We start from the raw sequence: 13,575 nt of genomic DNA on the forward strand, positions 1-13,575 counted from the left end.
GACGGCTGGTGGAGGCTGTTCTTGAGCAGCTTCCTGGGAGAGCTCAGCCCTGGCTCTTCGCAAGGGCAGCTCTAGCAAGTCCCCTGTTTCCTTTTGAAAACAGCCCGTGCAATCAGCGGCACAGAGCCCCAGTGAGGTCACATTTCCTGTAAAGTAGCCTCACATCAGAGGCATTTGTTCTGAAGAGCAAACCAAAGATAAAGATTAGCCCACGAAGGCTCCTGCCGGCTGTTGTGAAAGAGAAGAACCACTACAAATAACGTCTCGCCCCAATGATTGTATCGAGAACAAAGACAGAACATTTTCTCATCAGTGACACAGAGTTTTCTTTCAGATTTGCTTTTCTACCTGGCATAGAAAACTTTCAAGTTGTGTATACAAATCATTCAATTTGTTGAAATACTTGTGAGCCTGACAGACTCTGATGTAAGAAAACGATCCAGTTACAAAAAAAAATAATAACAATACATTTTGCAAAAGCACTATTGTACAGAAGATACATTTGGGCAGAGTTCAGAGCTACGTTTCACAGCTGAAAGATTACTGCAAATACATGCCATTCAATGTTAATATAAATTCCATAGAAAGGAGAAAGGAATAAAGCCATTTTTAAACATAGTCATTGTTGCATGCTGAATGTTTCATACTCTGTAAGGTACCCATTCATCATACTTTAAAGTATAAAAAATAAAGTCAAATCCACATAAGAGAAATGGATCCTGAATAAGATATCCTGGCAATCAAAGGACTTGGCTACAGAACTGTTACATGCAAAAGTAATATAAATCAGCTGCTTGACACTGAATTGTACAGCCTTAGGGGGTAACACTTCATCTCCAAATAGATAAAATGATCTAATAGTTTTCTTCCATGATGTCTGTATGTATCACTGACAAAAAAATGAAACCATAAATCTAGTAAAATATGATTGATTTTATGATTGTTTGTGGGTTTTTTTCCTCTTGGAGAAGGGAAAATACTTCCACTGATAAAAAGAATGTAAAAAGCTCACCTTCCAGAAAAGGAAACAAAAATAGGAATTAAGCAATTAGGATGTTGCAAAAGATCTTCTGTTTGTGAGTTAAACTAAAATGAACATTTTATGATCCTTTTGGTCAAACATGAAAATAGGGACATAGTCCATCTTCACATCAGTTCTTTTAATTTAGTGGAATTATGTCAATGAGGAAATTTAGTCCAGCACTATTTCCATGGATGCATGGGCTTCATCACAACAGCATTTCCCTGGCCACCCTGCCTCTCTACAGGCAATGAATATAAATTCCCAATGATCTTTAAAACTAGGTCACTTACAGAAGAATTTCTGTACACATAGGAATTTACTCCTTGGGCATATTTTTTGTTTCTTTTATTATTATTCTCAACAAGAAGAAGTTAATTCCAAGCTTGAACTGCTTTTCTGAAGGACATTGGCATTTCATGTTTTTCTATACAGTTAAAATATTTTGTGTCTATATCATCATATTCAGGCTTGGAGGTGTTTTCTTTTTTAATCACTGCTATTTGTATCTGAAACTCACTGTTCCACAAGCTTTTGATGCATAAACTTCATGCATTGATGAATATTTTATAGGTGAGTGCTCAACTATAGTTAATATACACACACAGAAGGATTTAAATACAGCTTTTTTTTTCTTCACTCTGTAGCTCCTCAAATTTCCCACTCCACCAACACACCCTATCTCAACAATAACCAGGTTTCAAATTTTACAAAATGAGTACGCCAACAACTTACTGGCAGTAGTTTTATGCCTGTGGCACACATTACCATTCAACCCACAAAAGGAAGGAAATTAGAAATTACGATACTAAATACCACCCATCTTTGTACTCTTCTCCCAGGCTCACTCTGCTTTTGATGCAACAGATTGTGTAGGGTCTGACAGTCCAAGAGAGGTGGGGCTGGGGCAGCTCCATGCCTGGGGTCCTACCAGCATCGAGCCAGTACCCCTGTCTTATGGGTAATGAGATGATTGGCTCTTGCAATTAAAAGATAACTATTGTGTGAATATTAATAAAAGCTTTAGTAATGTATAGTTATGTTATTGTAGTTTAGATGTCCTCTGTACTCCCCATAGTTCCCTTTTCCCTCTGTATTGTGACCATCTGACAGCTGGGGTTGTCTAGGACAGGTACAAAGAAGGCTGCACATGTGTCCCTTGCATGGGACAGTTGGGAATGGAAAAGCTTGGTGCTTAGGGGGCCCAGCATGGCAATACCTGACCTTCAATCCAGTTACAACAAAGCAGTTTCCACTGATAAATGGCAAAGAAAAGCTGACTGAAAGACTTTGTTAAGGGCCAGAGCTGGCTGATGCAACCCCCTGGGGTATATAAGACTGAGCATCCATCTTGAAGATGAACTGGTTGCATGGTATGCATGAGGGGCAGTTCCCAGCGCTGCAGCTTTTTCCTTATGTAATCCTTTGTTGTATTTTTGTTAAGGTTTAATAAACCTTTTTAAATTTTCAAAGTGAGCAGTTGTCTCTCACACCTGGGAGGGACAAGCACAGAGTGCATTTATAGCCACATGTTACACACACGGCTGGCAACACAGGCAACAGGCACAAACAGAGAGAGCATTCCCACAGCACCAAGAGCCTCATCCTCCTCACCCCTCTGGCTGAACAATGCAGGGGTTGTCTAGTGAGGATACACACATCTGTACATGCCCCTCCAGCAGCTGGGCTCAGGTCTGTCCAACAGCTGCCCCTGGATCCCAGTCTCACCAATTGCACACACCCTGACATTTGAGCTCTCAGCCCATAGCCCAGTTGGTGGTGCAGACCATGGCACACACAGGCACAGCTGGCTGGGATTGCCCCGGTCCTCAGCAGCCCCCAGAGAGACACCCCAGACCACGGGTGTCCCATGTCCCAGGCAGCAATCCCGAGGTGCTCTGGTGTTAACTCATCTGGGTTGGTTCCATGACTGGCCACGAGGGCTGAGACTCCTCTGGGACAGTCCTGGGAAAGGCCCAGCAGACAAAGTGTCCCTTTCACTGAAATATTAATTCAGCTTCCCACCTGCCTTTGTGCTCCCAGGCTCCTCTGGCTGATCAGAATGGCTTTTGATGGGCTGATGGCTCCTGGAATAGGAACAGCTGGGTGCAGGGAATTCTTTGGGCGCCTCACCTCACCGCTGTGCTCCCACTCCCCCCGCTCTGTGCTCCCCTGTGAGTGTGCAGATGAGCTTTTAGCACATATTGCACCATAACTTTGCCATCTCAACAGCCCACTGCAACTCAGTGCAAAGTACTGTTCTGCTAAACACACAATTTTCAGGAAAGGTATTTTCTGGTAGAATGAATTGAGTGGCCATGGTGGAGAGAGTGGAGTGCTTATTGATTGAATGTAATTGAGAGTAATGTGATGCTCCTGTAACTCTTTGAACCTCCTGGAAACCTGACAACCTTTAATTGTCCACCAGCTTCAGTAACCATCAAATCAAGCCATTTTTCCTCTAACACAGGTCTGTGTCAATATTGTTTATATAGTACTCAAAAGTAAAAAAATATATTCTTGAAATCTGAAAAAAAATTGAAAAAAATTTAAAAATCCAGCAGGGGAAAGGCTGGTCATGAGAATCTCTGAGCAGCCTCACTGGGTCAAAATGAAGGTCTATGAAACTCTCCTTGCCTGCAGTCTTGCTGCAGGGCAAACTAAGACCTATTTTCATTCACCTTTGTGAATGATAATGTTTTAAACTAAGTGCATTCCTTTATGCAGCAGAAACACTTAGCAATATTTCAGGGACTCTAGTAATTAAGAAAAAAAACTCACAAAACTAGCCATTTTATTTCAATTTTAAGAAAAGGCTAATCCTGCATTTAGTTAGAATTTTGGTGCAGTATACAAAATTGTCACATCATATAGGATTTTAATAACCTTATCAGGTCAGCTATATGAACAAAGATTAATTAGCCTGAACAAAGATTAATTTGCCTTGAAGTGGAACAAATCCATTTTTAATGTTATCACATGGAAATCCCATCACACTCTATCAGAGACTTTCTGAGTTTCAGGACTGATTTTTCCCCCAAATTCATTATTTTAGCTTAATTGTTCTGCAAAACAGGCAAAAAAGGGCATTTCTTGGTGGAGTAAAAGGGCATTTCTTGGCATTTGTAAAAGGCATTTTTACAAATTTTTGTAAAATTTGAAAAAGGGCATTTCTTGGCATTTGCATGGTGGAGTACAATGAATAGACATGTAAAATTTAGAATTAGCTCTGAGCTTGCTGATGCACCCATACTACTTAGATCTCAAGAGCTTACCTCCAATAATGCTACATCAGCTACCTCTATATTATACCACAGACATAGCCCAGATAGACAAAAAATGTTTAAAAAGAATCTAAATCAAGTAACCCTGTGAGGGACAAAGTGAAATGTGATATTTCTCTATACAAAGCCATGACCAGGCTGTGTTGTATCTCCTTGCTTCTTGATTATATGGTACCATGGAGAAATTTCCTTGGTATCAGAATGTGATGTAGACATGGGAAAATGCCACATCATGATACAAGAGCAGTGCTAAAGTAGGCATGGGAAAAATACAAGTGCTTCCATTAGAATCTGTAACTTCCCCACCCTGCATCTGAAAATACTGCTTTAAAACCTATTTTATCAGAGAAAGAAAACAAAAGGAAGAGGTTCAAATCCATCAGTCAAAGCAGAATTTAGTCAAGGTTTCTAATAGAACTCAGGTAACTCCTCATTGGAGCTCTTCATAAATTTCCTCACAAGAAGATCTGACTGTGACTGAAGGTAGGAACACTAAAAAAAAGCAACAAACACACAGATCTATACTCAAAGTTGTCTGACTCAATTTTATAAAGGATGACAAAAGTTCATGAGTCAGCACACTGCAGTGTCTGCTGTGACTACAAGCAGCCAGGGCAGAGTCAGCTGTTGGCCAGTTGTGCTCCAGCAGCATCTGATTTGCAGAGAATAGAAATATTAATGCACAGATCAGTGGTCTGAGCAGAGAATGAGTGGGAACAGGTTTGAGCTGATGTATGAATAGTGTACACCCATGGTTCCTAAGCTCGCAGGCCATCACACTTCCAGCACACATCTACATTTTAGGATACACAGATGGAGAGGGAAAGGACAGGGACTAAGGCAGGTAGGACAGCATGGGGACACTGCTGACTCTCAGCTCTAAGTGTTAAAACCCATCACTATGTGACCAACCCAGGGATAACCCATAAGACATGGAGAAGACTCAGTTGCCCATACTCCTGTCTCCCATGTCACTGTAGTTAGAGCTGGACACCACCTGCATAGCAGCACCTGGCCGCTTAAAAGCTGAACAGGCCACATAGATACACATGGCTTTAGGGACCTGCTCAGTGTTCTAACTGGACACATAAAATCTCATCTTTGGTTGGGGGTTTTCTTGTGACATTTTGAGTCCCAAAATAAAAAATTAATATTCCTCTGGAAGTGGCCATGCACTGCTGCCCACTGTACCTGGGAACCTGGGTGGTTTTTGTGACAGTCCTGATGTGATCTACATGGAACACAGGTTCCATGAACAGCACATTGTACAACAGTACATTGTACTGATGTACAATGAAGACTTTTAGCCAACAAATGATTGTAAAGAATCATAACATGCTTTATAAATACTGAAATTCTGTAGCTGAAAGATGTTGGTCCCACTGGTTCCTGAGACAACAGTAGGGGGAAAATACTGATCATTCTGGTATCATGGTCATTTCTATAATAAATCCTACTGAGTGAGGCATAAATGAAGACCAGTAACAACTGAAGTGATACTCTAATAATGTTCTTTAAAATGCTTGTCTTTACACAGCAACCTTATCAGTAGTCTGACACTGACTGAGCCCCTTTCTGCCTGTATACCAGTATTTAAGCAAAGTCTAAATTTGTGCGGCTAATACTGAGAGTCCACAGGCCTTTCTGGTACTGTTTGCAATTTTTCCAGCCTTGCCCATGCCCAACTCACATTTCCAGCTTGATCCAAAGTGATGTCCTGGACTACTTCAATGGCTAGGGAGAGGCAACAGCACAGGCAGCCTCAGTATCCAGTGGAAAACCATGCACACAAGAGGCAGAGTGGTTTTACAGCCTGGATATTACCCAGCATTGCATAAAGATCAAGGATTTGAATGTGGCCTACAAGGCAATTAAGGACAGAGAGCAGAACTCTGATAGCCTTCCAGGAACTGCCCATGTGACACCAGCACAGACCCAATGGCCAAGTACCAAGAAACAAGTGACTCCTACCATGAGCACGTGCTCCTGTGAACAAATGCATTACAGGCATTTTACAGGCAGGGTTGGGCACAAAGGGCTAATCTCACAATCAGCAACCATCCTTCAACCCCTGAGGACACCCCAGTTTACATGGGACCACAGAGGAGACAGGAAAATATCACACTAGTTTTACAAAGTGATTGGTATTGCCTGCGGACAGAAGTGATGTGTAATTTTCATTCTCACTCCTGGACTCCACCAGGTTGGACATGTGATTTTTGGAATTCTGTTTTCCTTTAGCACAAGTTTCGAATTCTGTCCACCCAGAGGTCAGCTCTTAGAAATGCAGACCATGAAAATCTTCCCACTGGGATATGTTTGTTAGTCAAGTGCTCTATTGATTCACCAGAAAGTGTATGCTGCATTTCAGTCTCATATGGAAATAATCTAGGAAATCAGCGCACAGAGCTGGTATTATTACCACAGCTTTTGTTTAACACTGGTCTCATCAAGGCTTTAAAGGAAAATTCAGTAACATATTTACGGATGTACTCCAATCTACAGAATCTAAACCCAAAACACTATCCAAGACATAGGGCTGCAATATGAAAGGCAGAAGTAAGTGACACATTGCGCAGGACTGTTTCTGAGGCAAAAGCACAATTACATCTCAAGAGGTCTAACACTCATTGCAAAACAGTATTCATAGTGTGATGAATGCTCCTTGTGCCCCCAATAAATATCAAATGATACCCAGAAAGTGGTTTTGTGAGCCTGTAACATGACACAGCAGAGCTGCCTGTATCCAAAACAGGGAGCTGCTCCCTCCCAGCCATGCAGAGCATCAGGAGGCACCACTCTGGTGAGCAGCAACTTCTGCCTCAAGGCTTTCCTTTAACCCCATCAAATGCCAAAGTTTGCTCTTTCTTCTCTTTCTTTGTGTGGATTTGGGACCCTTTTACTAATGTCAGAACTACCTGCTAAATGCAAATTTCATTACCCACCTGGATTTACCAGGTCTCACTCCTTAGCACTCTCACCTTACTGTACTTCACCTTAAAATACTGCAGTAAGGAACCTTACTTCTGCTTTACAGCTTCATGCCACCTCTCCAGCAATGCAGTGAAACACAGCACCTGTGGGCAGACAGGCCCACTCTGAGAGAAACCACTGACAGAATTAAAGGCACTCTGCAAAGAACCAGTGAGCAATTCAGTAAAAAATGTCCAGTTTCTCTGCCTTTCAAAACTAGAAAAAGATGGGGTTGATGTCCCAAACCCACAGGGTTACTGTTTTGTATGGTGTCCATGGCAATGGCTGTTAGTGACTTTCTTTTTTTCATACAAGGCCAGATGCTTCAAAACTCATTCACTTTAGGGTATTTCCCAGCATCTGGAAAATTTAGGGCTTTAAAAGGGAAGGAGAAGTTTTTGGTGAGATAATGGAAATCTTCACAGAAGGAGGGAGGAATTTCTGGAGAGGAGGGAGTTTCTGGGATGAAAGAAGAAGGGCACAGAAACTGAAGAGAGGGCCATAACAGCTTGATGTCAGATACGGAGCCAAAATAGACCAAGGAAGTGGCAGGAGAAGGACAGATGATGACAGAACAGAGCCAGGCCACATGCAAGCTGCCTGTGCAGATGGATAGAGCAGGGCAGAGGTGCTGCTGCATATTTGCCAGACTGAAGCTGTGCAGACACCACTTGAATACAAGCACCAGCAGTAATTTTAAATATACCTCTCTATTAGAATAAAGATAAAAACAACAATGACTTTTATTCTACTGACTGTCACCTCACAATTGCAATATCTGACATTTAAAGTAGTTCTTTTATGACCTAACCCAATTGCCCACAAGAAAAAACAAATGGCAAAATAAACAAACTGTTGTCTGGGTTTCTCACCATCATGTCTTTCTTTTCCCAGGTGTTTGATCATTCTCCCAGACCTTTCCTGAACCCTTCCCATTTTTGGATGGGTTCTCTGAACAGTCAGTTATTTTAATAACAATGTACTGGTGCCAAGTGCAGCGATAATGTCACCTCTCTACTCCTACTCTGTGTTTCCATGTGCATGTGCTTTGCAAAGACTGCATTAGTCTTTTCAGGATCAACAGCACATCATGAGCTCATGCTCAGCTGATTATGAAATCCTCTCTCCCCCTCTCGGAGTCTCAGTGAGTCACTGACTGGCAATATAAAATCTCCCATCCAGTTTGGTTTCCAATTTATGGCCTGTCTATTCATGACGAAGCTGAAGACATGCTTCGTGACAAGATTAAACACCAAATTGTGTGAGGAGCACAAATAGTGAAATCTCTTTTCCTGCATCTCTGTCTTGTCATGCTCTGGTGTCTGAAGGAAAATAACCACTGAGTCTTTCCATCATGGAGAGGTTGACTCAGTGACCCTCCCCTGTCCAGTTGAACATTTTAACAGAAAAGTTGGAATGATGTGATGTGTCTCTTTCTGTGTCAAGCTTGAAGTAAGACAGAAGTTTTAGGAGTAAGTGAAGAAAGGGAAAATGGAAGGCAGACAGGCAATGCAGCCATGTAGGCCTTGTTTCCCTGGGAGACAAAACTAAATATCAGATATGGTTTTGTGCTAAAAGAATATACAAAATGTCTTGGCCTAAATTGCTCCTTGCTGGCTTTATGGTGGAATAGTGTAGCTGAAATGGGGTCCTGGGCCATGGGCAGAGCTAGGGAGGCACTGGGAGAGTCAAATCAGGGCCAGCAGGGGCTATGGGTGCCTGTGAGCTACAGCAGAGCAGGGATGGTTATACACGGAATGGCAGCAAAGAAATGGGGACAGTGAATGGGGCTCCTTGTTCCCCCAAATGTCTTGATAATAGTGCAGGAAATGCTGCCCTGTGCTGCTGGACCACAAGTGGACTTCTGCTGTTCTGAAGGCAGTGTGGTAGGAGTCACACATTGCACCGTGCAGCAGGCATCCCTTCCTCCAAGACTTTAGTTTGGTTCCCTCCTGCCATTTGTCCCTGTGCTCCTCTGAGCTTGAGGAAATGGGCCTTTGGTGGGCTGATTGCTCCTGGGAGCTGCCAGGGCTGGGGATTATATGGGATTGTCCTCCTGCGCGCTTCTGTGTTTGCAGATGTGCTTTTAGTCCATATTAATCAATACAAGGGGTTTGCTGTGCCTCTGCCACCTCCTGCCAGCTCTGCCTCCCTCTCAACAGCCTCAGCAGCAAAGAAATGGGGTACCACACGCTGCTCTGAGTTCATCCCACACCATGGCATAACTCAGCCTTTAGCAGTGAAGAGCATGATTCAGTGACTCCCATGTACCCAGCTCCATCCTCACAGCCTTTTATTTTCCCCCCTTCCCTCTCCTTGGACAGAAGCACCTTCACTGTTCTAACTATCCTGATGCTGCACATTCTTTACTGCTCAAAGAGAGCTCATTCCTTAAACAATAACCTTCACTATCCTGTGGCAAACCCTCTAAACCAAAGATTGCATATCAAAATTACACCAAGAGTAGTAAGAGCTGGAGAATTCAAATAAAAATGCAATGGCAACTTTTTACAAAAAAAAAAAAAAAGGAAAAAAACTCCTTTCCTTTCCTTTCCTTTCCTTTCCTTTCCTTTCCTTTCCTTTCCTTTCCTTTCCTTTCCTTTCCTTTCCTTTCCTTTCCTTTCCTTTCCTTTCCTTTCCTTTCCTTTCCTTTCCTTTCCTTTCCTTTCCTTTCCTTTCCTTTCCTTTCCTTTCCTTTCCTTTCCTTTCCTTTCCTTTCCTTTCCTTTCCTTTCCTTTCCTTTCCTTTCCTTTCCTTTCCGCCCCTTTCCTTTCCTTTCCTTTCCGCCCCTTTCCTTTCCTTTCCTTTCCGCCCCTTTCCTTTCCTTTCCTTTCCCTTTCCCTTTCCCTTTCCCTTTCCCTTTCCTCTTTGTTTTCTTATTTTGTTTCCTTTGTTTTTCTTCAAGCCTCCTTCTTCCTTCAGTCTCTTCTGTTTGTTACCACCTTCCAGAAAATGGTAACAAGGGAAAATCTAGGGAGGAAAAAAAATATCATAGCAAATACTCTAAAATATCCTACTGAACATTATGTCTATAAAGACTCCTCAAGTGGGAGGCAGCCTCCTGGGGACTAAATGAAGCAGATGGATTGACCTTGAACAGCAGCCAAACGCCCACACAGCCACTCGCTCACTCCCCCAGCAGTGGCATAGGGAAGAGAATGGGAAGAACAAAAGTGAGAATCATGGAACCATTAAGGTTGGAAAAGAACTCTAAGACAATTGAGCTGCTGGACAATTGAGCTGCTGGTTAGTTCACCACTAACCCATGCCTCTCACTGCCACATCCACATTTGTTTTTGAACACTTTGAGGATTGGTGGTGATTCCACCACTTCCCTGTGCAGCCTGTTCCAATGCCTGACCACTTTCTGTAAAAAATGTTTTCCTAATATCCCATCTAAACATCCCCTGGCATACCTTGAGGCCCTTTCCAAGTCCCATCACTTGTTGTCTGGGGAAAAGACCAACTCCACCTGGCTACAGCCTCCTTTCAGGGAGTTGTAGAGAGTGACAAGGTCCTCCCTGAGCCTTCTTTTCTCCAGGCTGAGCACCCCAGCTCCCTCAGCTGCTCCTCATCAGACTTGTGCTCCAGACCCTTCCCCAGCTCTGTTGCCACTCTCTGGACACATTCCAGCAGCTCAATGTCTTTCTTGCAGCGAGGACCCCAAAACTGAGCACAGGATTCAAGATACAGCCTCACCAGTGCTGAGTACAGAGGCACAATCTCATTCCCTAGTCCTGCTGGCCACACTATTTCTGATACAAGCCAGGATGCCATTGTTCTCCTTGGCACACAGCTGGCTCATGTTCAGTTGCTGTCAACCAGCACCTCCAGAAATGTTTGCAGATCTGGATGAGGACAGTTTAATAAATAAAGGAAAGCAAAAACCCCTAAACTAAACAACTCAACCCAAAAAAACCCCCAAGCAATTCAAAGGCAAGGACTCAGCACTTCCCACCAGCAGACCTATATCCCTCCATCTCCCAGCAATGGTCACCCTGGAAGAAAATGTCCCAACAGTCTTCTTCTTCTGTCTCAGATTTTCTTGCTGAGGTCAATGTTTTATGGCATGGAATATCCCTTTGGCTAGTTTGGGTCAACTGTCCTAGTTCTGCCCTTCCCAGTCTCTTGCTCACCCCTTGCCTGCTTGCTGGGGAAGATGAGTGGGAAAAAATAACTGAGCCATTATACTGTGGAAATGTTATTCAGCAGCAGCCACCACACTGGTGTGTTATCAACATCACCATCGATCATGATCCCCTTCCTTGTCCAGTGACACATGCACTGATGTCATTCCCTTAGTCTGTGGGACATCCCCCAAACATCCATACAAGTGCAATCAATTACTTTGGTCCATAACTTGTGCTCTACCCAGCAGCTTTCCACATCAGATGGTTTTGCACAACACAACAGGAAGCATTGGTAAACAGAGCATATTGCCTTTCACTTTCTGCTGTTTATTATACTTTTGGGCTTGAGCCACCTCCTCAGATGATGCTCTGAAATCTCTGCCTCCTGGCTCAATGGTGACCTCTTTCAGCATTCAGGGGCACTGGGAGTTCCTCATCTGAGCCCACTTTGTTATCACCCTACCCCCTTATTCCATGTATTATATATTCAGTCACATTATGTGTAGAGGTGCCTCTTCCTATGAAGATCTGGTACATCTCAGACCCTTGATACCCTCAGCTCCAAAATCCCAGAGGTCAACCTTGGCTCCTTCCAGGTGTTTTCTGCCAAAGGCTCCAGGCGAGCACAGAGCAGGTTTCTCACAGCTGGTACTCTCTGGACAGGTCCAAGGGCTACCACACAAACTGTCCCGTCTGTCCTGCTGCTGTTTAGTGACCTTGTCTGGACACCAGGTGCCCACCAAAGACAATCTGTCATTGGCCTCCCCAAATGGACAGTGGAGAATAAATATAACAAAAGGCTTCTAGGGCAAGAGGAGAGCTCAGTCCTAAGGATCACCCCTGAGATCACTCACCAGTTACCATCCAAGGCAAAACACTGTCACTGACGGCCTGAGCACTGGCCAGGGGTGGATCTGTCTTAGACCCAGTTGGCTTTGGCTCTGGCGGACATGGGGGAAGATTCTGGCAGCCTCTCACAGGAGCCCCCCACTACCAAAGTCTTGCCACACAAACCCAATATACTCAAAAAAGTTCTTAAAGGTCACTTAATGGAAAGGACTCACAAGATGACTGTGATCCAGAATGTGCGGTTTCCAGAAATACACTATGCCTTTTTATTAATTGGTGGAAACTTGACATTTATTTTACTGATCACATCCAGAGGGATGTGATTATGCTGATCTTGCCATTACAAGCTTGGGAACATCTGTCCTGGAGAATAATAGGAGGAAAGACTCCATGAGATTGTTCCCTGAGCACTGGGATGGCAGCAATGCAGAGGCCAAATGCCAGACTTGGCTCATGGTCATTGCCTTTATCACGGGTCTCTCAGGCAGAGCAGAACACAGTGATAAGCAGCACAGCAGCCACCACAACACTGGGTGTCACAGGGACAGCAGTGGGCTGTTCACCAGCTGCCAAGCACCCACCCAGCCCTCAGCAGCATGGGGGGAGGCTGGGATGAATAACAGCAAGAAAATCTGTGGGTCAGATGAAGGCGGTTTCATGGGTAAAAAACAGAGGCAAAGACAGGCCACTGTGAAGCTGCTGCTTGACTGGGGCTGTCCTGTGGCCCCCAGCCACAGGTTGTGGCACCTCCAGGACCATCTCAGTGACTGCTCTGAGTCTTTTTCTACCTATCACAGAATCACAGATCCCAGAGTGACAGAACTGGTCAGACTGGAAGAGACAGCAGAGGGTCATTTGGTCCAACCCTCTTGCTTAAGCAGGGCCATTCAAGAACACACTGCACAGGACTATGTCCACTTGAATTAGTGCAGACTCCACACCTCTTTAGGCACTGTTTCAGTGTAGGGTCACTGCACACAAAAGTTCTTCCTGTTCAGATGAAACTCCCTGTGCATTGCGCCCGTTCCCTCTTGTACTCGGCACCACCAGCAGAGCCTGATCCGTGCTCTCGACCCCTCCCTCAGACACTCCTGGACGAGGTCCCCTCTCAGCCGCCTCTTCTGGGGCTGAGCAGCTCCAACTCCCTCAGCCTTTACCAAGACGAGAAATGCCCCAGCGTCTTGATTAAACACGTTCCTTTCCCCCCGCTGGACACTTCCCTCCGCTCCCCGCTGTTTCTGTGGCGGTGTTGTGGCGGTGTGAGGCTGTGACGATGTGAGGCAGTGTCACTATCCCGGCGCAGCCGTCCCGGGCCGGG

The sequence above is a fragment of the Geospiza fortis genome, unplaced genomic scaffold, assembly GCF_000277835.1.
Source record: "Geospiza fortis unplaced genomic scaffold, GeoFor_1.0 scaffold94, whole genome shotgun sequence".
Lineage (NCBI taxonomy): Eukaryota > Metazoa > Chordata > Aves > Passeriformes > Thraupidae > Geospiza > Geospiza fortis.